We start from the raw sequence: 7,961 nt of genomic DNA on the forward strand, positions 1-7,961 counted from the left end.
GTTCTCGGGTCCCGGAGCCGGGGTCGCAGCCCGCCGCCAGCCGCTCGCCCACCTCGCTTGCTCCTCTCCCGGCAGAGACCCGAAGGCCGGCGGGATCGGACGAGGCTGCTCACCGCTTCTCTTAGGGAACCCGAAGCGTACGACGCAGCGCGCCTGCCCTGCCGCAGTGGGTCCACACTGACCGGGGAGCGCGGTTGGGTCGTCTTCTGCGGTTCTCCAGAGGGTCCTGAAAACCCTGTCGCCAATAATCTGCAGGCGCCTGCCGTCCCGACCCGGCATCACGGGCCGGTGGCTGAGCCGCCGGCGCCGCCGCTCCGACAAGACGGCGCCGCCTCGGAAGCCCCTCCTTGGGGCTGCTGCGAATTCACTCCGATAGGTGGCGTCCGCGGCTCCCCTGCCGTGCCGGTCTACCCGTAGAAACCTATAGGACCCACACCTTCCGCTTAGTCGATGGAGGTTTGAGCCCTAGCCTCCTGCGGTACCAGCTTGACCGCCACTAGGGGCGCTGCTGCTCGGTAACAACTTGAGTTGTTGCAAAAGAAAAAGAGGAAAGCAGAAACCGCTCGCTCGCTCGCTCCCTTTCTTGGGTAGAAGGGACGACGGGTAGCCCGGTCTACCCATAGATGAGTCAGGAGACGGCGGCTCTCTGCACCATCAGGCCCCCGTTCTGCCGGTCTACCTGCCCCCCCACCCAAACACACACACAAACAACCAAAAGGAAGAAGGGACGGCCGGAAGTAGGGACGGCCGGCCGGCCAGCCAGCGACAGAAGGAGCGGTCCGGTGGGACTGGAAGCATTGCCCAGGCTGGGACGTCCCGGTCTACTCGCCGGAGAGGCTGGCGCTTCCGGTCTACCCGGAGAAAGCAAGTCTTCCCGGTCTACCCGCCGGTTGCCCCGGTCTACTCGCCGGAGAGCCTGGGGCTTCCCGGTCTACCTCCCCGAAAGCACGGCCTCCCGGTCTACCAGGCGGAAGCTGGCAGCGTTGCCCGGTCGACGGGCCCTTGGTTCCACTCCGGTCTGCTCGCCGGAGAGTCTGGGGCTTCCCGGTCTACTTCCCCGAAAGCAAAGCCGCCCGGTCTACCCGCCCTTCCGCGCCGGTTTCCCCGGTCTACTCGTCGGAGAGGCTGGGGCTTCCCGGTCTACTTCCCCGAATGCAAAGCCTCCCGGTCTACCCGCCCTTCCGCGTCGGTTGTCCCGGTCTACTCGCCGGAGAGGCTGGGGCGTCCGGTCTACCCGGAGAAAGCAAGTCTTCCCGGTCTGCCCGCCGGTTGCCCCGGTCTACTCGCCGGAGAGTCTGGGGCTTCCCGGTCTACCTGAGAGAAAGCAAGGCCTCCCGGTCTACTCGCCGGAGAGCCTGGGACGTCCCGGTCTACCTGAGAGAAAGCAAGTCTTCCCGGTCGACTCGCAAGGGCGCCGCTTGCCCCGGTCTACCCGCCGGAGAGGCTGGGGCTTCCCGGTCTACTTCCCCGAAAGCAAAGCCTCCCGGTCTACCCGCCCTTCCGCGTCGGTTGCCCCGGTCTACTCGCCGGAGAGGCTGGGGCGTCCGGTCTACCCGGAGAAAGCAAGTCTTCCCGGTCTACCCGCCGGTTGCCCCGGTCTACTCGCCGGAGAGTCTGGGGCTTCCCGGTCTACCTGAGAGAAAGCAAGGCCTCCCGGTCTACTCGCCGGAGAGCCTGGGACGTCCCGGTCTACCTGAGAGAAAGCAAGTCTTCCCGGTCGACTCGCAAGGGCGCCGCTTGCCCCGGTCTACCCGCCGGAGAGGCTGGGGCTTCCCGGTCTACTTCCCCGAAAGCAAAGCCTCCCGGTCTACCCGCCCTTCCACGTCGGTTGCCCCGGTCTACTCGCCGGAGAGGCTGGGGCGTCCGGTCTACCCGGAGAAAGCAAGTCTTCCCGGTCTACCCGCCGGTTGCCCCGGTCTACTCGCCGGAGAGTCTGGGGCTTCCCGGTCTACCTCTCCGAAAGCAAGGCCTCCCGGTCTACCCGCCCTTCCGCGCCGGTTTTCCCGGGCTACTCGCCGGAGAGGCTGGGACGTCTGGTCTACCCGGAGAAAGCAAGTCTTCCCGGTCTACCCGCCGGTTGCCGCGGTCTACTCGCCGGAGAGTCTGGGGCTTCCCGGTCTACCTCCCCGAAAGCAAGGCCTCCCGGTCTACTCGCCGGAGAGCCTGGGACGTCCCGGTCTACCTGAGAGAAAGCAAGTCTTTCCGGTCGACTCGCAAGGGCGCCGCTTGCCCCGGTCTACCCGCCGGAGAGGCTGGGGCTTCCCGGTCTACCTCCCCGAAAGCAAGGCCTCCCGGTCTACTCGCCCTTCCGCGTCGGTTGCTCCGGTCTACTCGTCGGAGAGGCTGGGACGTCTGGTCTACCCGGAGAAAGCAAGTCTTCCCGGTCTACCCGCCGGTTGCCCCGGTCTACTCGCCGGAGAGCCTGGGACGTCCCGGTCTACCTGAGAGAAAGCAAGTCTTCCCGGTCGACTCGCAAGGGCGCCGGTTGCCCCGGTCTACCCGCCGGAGAGGCTGGGGCTTCCCGGTCTACTTCCCCGAAAGCAAAGCCTCCCGGTCTACCCGCCCTTCCGCGTCGGTTGTCCCGGTCTACTCGCCGGAGAGGCTGGGGCGTCCGGTCTACCCGGAGAAAGCAAGTCTTCCCGGTCTACCCGCCGGTTGCCCCGGTCTACTCGCCGGAGAGTCTGGGGCTTCCCGGTCTACCTGAGAGAAAGCAAGTCTTCCCGGTCGACTCGCAAGGGCGCCGGTTGCCCCGGTCTACCCGCCGGAGAGGCTGGGACGTCCGGTCTACCCGGAGAAAGCAAGTCTTCCCGGTCTACCCGCCGGTTGCCCCGGTCTACTCGCCGGAGAGTCTGGGGCTTCCCGGTCTACCTCCCCGAAAGCAAGGCCTCCCGGTCTACTCGCCGGAGAGCCTGGGACGTCCCGGTCTACCTGAGAGAAAGCAAGTCTTCCCGGTCGACTCGCAAGGGCGCCGGTTGCCCCGGTCTACCCGCCGGAGAGGCTGGGGCTTCCCGGTCTACTTCCCCGAATGCAAAGCCTCCCGGTCTACCCGCCCTTCCGCGTCGGTTGCCCCGGTCTACTCGCCGGAGAGGCTGGGGCGTCCGGTCTACCCGGAGAAAGCAAGTCTTCCCGGTCTACCCGCCGGTTGCCCCGGTCTACTCGCCGGAGAGTCTGGGGCTTCCCGGTCTACCTGAGAGAAAGCAAGGCCTCCCGGTCTACTCGCCGGAGAGCCTGGGACGTCCCGGTCTACCTGAGAGAAAGCAAGTCTACCCGGTCGACTCGCAAGGGCGCCGGTTGCCCCGGTCTACCCGCCGGAGAGGCTGGGGCTTCCCGGTCTACTTCCCCGAATGCAAAGCCTCCCGGTCTACCCGCCCTTCCGCGTCGGTTGTCCCGGTCTACTCGCCGGAGAGGCTGGGGCGTCCGGTCTACCCGGAGAAAGCAAGTCTTCCCGGTCTGCCCGCCGGTTGCCCCGGTCTACTCGCCGGAGAGTCTGGGGCTTCCCGGTCTACCTGAGAGAAAGCAAGGCCTCCCGGTCTACTCGCCGGAGAGCCTGGGACGTCCCGGTCTACCTGAGAGAAAGCAAGTCTTCCCGGTCGACTCGCAAGGGCGCCGCTTGCCCCGGTCTACCCGCCGGAGAGGCTGGGGCTTCCCGGTCTACTTCCCCGAAAGCAAAGCCTCCCGGTCTACCCGCCCTTCCGCGTCGGTTGCCCCGGTCTACTCGCCGGAGAGGCTGGGGCGTCCGGTCTACCCGGAGAAAGCAAGTCTTCCCGGTCTACCCGCCGGTTGCCCCGGTCTACTCGCCGGAGAGTCTGGGGCTTCCCGGTCTACCTCTCCGAAAGCAAGGCCTCCCGGTCTACTCGCCGGAGAGCCTGGGACGTCCCGGTCTACCTGAGAGAAAGCAAGTCTTCCCGGTCGACTCGCAAGGGCGCCGCTTGCCCCGGTCTACCCGCCGGAGAGGCTGGGGCTTCCCGGTCTACTTCCCCGAAAGCAAAGCCTCCCGGTCTACCCGCCCTTCCACGTCGGTTGCCCCGGTCTACTCGCCGGAGAGGCTGGGGCGTCCGGTCTACCCGGAGAAAGCAAGTCTTCCCGGTCTACCCGCCGATTGCCCCGGTCTACTCGCCGGAGAGCCTGGGACGTCCCGGTCTACCTGAGAGAAAGCAAGTCTTCCCGGTCGACTCGCAAGGGCGCCGCTTGCCCCGGTCTACCCGCCGGAGAGGCTGGGGCTTCCCGGTCTACTTCCCCGAAAGCAAAGCCTCCCGGTCTACCCGCCCTTCCGCGTCGGTTGTCCCGGTCTACTCGCCGGAGAGGCTGGGGCGTCCGGTCTACCCGGAGAAAGCAAGTCTTCCCGGTCTACCCGCCGGTTGCCCCGGTCTACTCGCCGGAGAGCCTGGGACGTCCCGGTCTACCTGAGAGAAAGCAAGTCTTCCCGGTCGACTCGCAAGGGCGCCGCTTGCCCCGGTCTACCCGCCGGAGAGGCTGGGGCTTCCCGGTCTACTTCCCCGAAAGCAAAGCCTCCCGGTCTACCCGCCCTTCCGCGTCGGTTGTCCCGGTCTACTCGCCGGAGAGGCTGGGGCGTCCGGTCTACCCGGAGAAAGCAAGTCTTCCCGGTCTACCCGCCGGTTGCCCCGGTCTACTCGCCGGAGAGTCTGGGGCTTCCCGGTCTACCTGAGAGAAAGCAAGTCTTCCCGGTCGACTCGCAAGGGCGCCGGTTGCCCCGGTCTACCCGCCGGAGAGGCTGGGACGTCCGGTCTACCCGGAGAAAGCAAGTCTTCCCGGTCTACCCGCCGGTTGCCCCGGTCTACTCGCCGGAGAGGCTGGGGCTTCCCGGTCTACCTCCCCGAAAGCAAGGCCTCCCGGTCTACTCGCCCTTCCGCGTCGGTTGCTCCGGTCTACTCGTCGGAGAGGCTGGGACGTCTGGTCTACCCGGAGAAAGCAAGTCTTCCCGGTCTACCCGCCGGTTGCCCCGGTCTACTCGCCGGAGAGCCTGGGACGTCCCGGTCTACCTGAGAGAAAGCAAGTCTTCCCGGTCGACTCGCAAGGGCGCCGGTTGCCCCGGTCTACCCGCCGGAGAGGCTGGGGCTTCCCGGTCTACTTCCCCGAAAGCAAAGCCTCCCGGTCTACCCGCCCTTCCGCGTCGGTTGTCCCGGTCTACTCGCCGGAGAGGCTGGGGCGTCCGGTCTACCCGGAGAAAGCAAGTCTTCCCGGTCTACCCGCCGGTTGCCCCGGTCTACTCGCCGGAGAGTCTGGGGCTTCCCGGTCTACCTGAGAGAAAGCAAGTCTTCCCGGTCGACTCGCAAGGGCGCCGGTTGCCCCGGTCTACCCGCCGGAGAGGCTGGGACGTCCGGTCTACCCGGAGAAAGCAAGTCTTCCCGGTCTACCCGCCGGTTGCCCCGGTCTACTCGCCGGAGAGTCTGGGGCTTCCCGGTCTACCTCCCCGAAAGCAAGGCCTCCCGGTCTACTCGCCGGAGAGCCTGGGACGTCCCGGTCTACCTGAGAGAAAGCAAGTCTTCCCGGTCGACTCGCAAGGGCGCCGGTTGCCCCGGTCTACCCGCCGGAGAGGCTGGGGCTTCCCGGTCTACTTCCCCGAATGCAAAGCCTCCCGGTCTACCCGCCCTTCCGCGTCGGTTGCCCCGGTCTACTCGCCGGAGAGGCTGGGGCGTCCGGTCTACCCGGAGAAAGCAAGTCTTCCCGGTCTACCCGCCGGTTGCCCCGGTCTACTCGCCGGAGAGTCTGGGGCTTCCCGGTCTACCTGAGAGAAAGCAAGGCCTCCCGGTCTACTCGCCGGAGAGCCTGGGACGTCCCGGTCTACCTGAGAGAAAGCAAGTCTACCCGGTCGACTCGCAAGGGCGCCGGTTGCCCCGGTCTACCCGCCGGAGAGGCTGGGGCTTCCCGGTCTACTTCCCCGAATGCAAAGCCTCCCGGTCTACCCGCCCTTCCGCGTCGGTTGTCCCGGTCTACTCGCCGGAGAGGCTGGGGCGTCCGGTCTACCCGGAGAAAGCAAGTCTTCCCGGTCTGCCCGCCGGTTGCCCCGGTCTACTCGCCGGAGAGTCTGGGGCTTCCCGGTCTACCTGAGAGAAAGCAAGGCCTCCCGGTCTACTCGCCGGAGAGCCTGGGACGTCCCGGTCTACCTGAGAGAAAGCAAGTCTTCCCGGTCGACTCGCAAGGGCGCCGCTTGCCCCGGTCTACCCGCCGGAGAGGCTGGGGCTTCCCGGTCTACTTCCCCGAAAGCAAAGCCTCCCGGTCTACCCGCCCTTCCGCGTCGGTTGCCCCGGTCTACTCGCCGGAGAGGCTGGGGCGTCCGGTCTACCCGGAGAAAGCAAGTCTTCCCGGTCTACCCGCCGGTTGCCCCGGTCTACTCGCCGGAGAGTCTGGGGCTTCCCGGTCTACCTCTCCGAAAGCAAGGCCTCCCGGTCTACTCGCCGGAGAGCCTGGGACGTCCCGGTCTACCTGAGAGAAAGCAAGTCTTCCCGGTCGACTCGCAAGGGCGCCGCTTGCCCCGGTCTACCCGCCGGAGAGGCTGGGGCTTCCCGGTCTACTTCCCCGAAAGCAAAGCCTCCCGGTCTACCCGCCCTTCCACGTCGGTTGCCCCGGTCTACTCGCCGGAGAGGCTGGGGCGTCCGGTCTACCCGGAGAAAGCAAGTCTTCCCGGTCTACCCGCCGATTGCCCCGGTCTACTCGCCGGAGAGCCTGGGACGTCCCGGTCTACCTGAGAGAAAGCAAGTCTTCCCGGTCGACTCGCAAGGGCGCCGCTTGCCCCGGTCTACCCGCCGGAGAGGCTGGGGCTTCCCGGTCTACTTCCCCGAAAGCAAAGCCTCCCGGTCTACCCGCCCTTCCGCGTCGGTTGTCCCGGTCTACTCGCCGGAGAGGCTGGGGCGTCCGGTCTACCCGGAGAAAGCAAGTCTTCCCGGTCTACCCGCCGGTTGCCCCGGTCTACTCGCCGGAGAGCCTGGGACGTCCCGGTCTACCTGAGAGAAAGCAAGTCTTCCCGGTCGACTCGCAAGGGCGCCGCTTGCCCCGGTCTACCCGCCGGAGAGGCTGGGGCTTCCCGGTCTACTTCCCCGAAAGCAAAGCCTCCCGGTCTACCCGCCCTTCCGCGTCGGTTGTCCCGGTCTACTCGCCGGAGAGGCTGGGGCGTCCGGTCTACCCGGAGAAAGCAAGTCTTCCCGGTCTACCCGCCGGTTGCCCCGGTCTACTCGCCGGAGAGTCTGGGGCTTCCCGGTCTACCTGAGAGAAAGCAAGTCTTCCCGGTCGACTCGCAAGGGCGCCGGTTGCCCCGGTCTACCCGCCGGAGAGGCTGGGACGTCCGGTCTACCCGGAGAAAGCAAGTCTTCCCGGTCTACCCGCCGGTTGCCCCGGTCTACTCGCCGGAGAGTCTGGGGCTTCCCGGTCTACCTCCCCGAAAGCAAGGCCTCCCGGTCTACTCGCCGGAGAGCCTGGGACGTCCCGGTCTACCTGAGAGAAAGCAAGTCTTCCCGGTCGACTCGCAAGGGCGCCGGTTGCCCCGGTCTACCCGCCGGAGAGGCTGGGGCTTCCCGGTCTACTTCCCCGAATGCAAAGCCTCCCGGTCTACCCGCCCTTCCGCGTCGGTTGCCCCGGTCTACTCGCCGGAGAGGCTGGGGCGTCCGGTCTACCCGGAGAAAGCAAGTCTTCCCGGTCTACCCGCCGGTTGCCCCGGTCTACTCGCCGGAGAGTCTGGGGCTTCCCGGTCTACCTGAGAGAAAGCAAGGCCTCCCGGTCTACTCGCCGGAGAGCCTGGGACGTCCCGGTCTACCTGAGAGAAAGCAAGTCTACCCGGTCGACTCGCAAGGGCGCCGGTTGCCCCGGTCTACCCGCCGGAGAGGCTGGGGCTTCCCGGTCTACTTCCCCGAATGCAAAGCCTCCCGGTCTACCCGCCCTTCCGCGTCGGTTGTCCCGGTCTACTCGCCGGAGAGGCTGGGGCGTCCGGTCTACCCGGAGAAAGCAAG

Source organism: Zootoca vivipara, chromosome 16 (genome assembly GCF_965207765.1).
Source record: "Zootoca vivipara chromosome 16, rZooViv2.hap1.1, whole genome shotgun sequence".
In the NCBI taxonomy this organism is placed as follows: domain Eukaryota; kingdom Metazoa; phylum Chordata; class Lepidosauria; order Squamata; family Lacertidae; genus Zootoca; species Zootoca vivipara.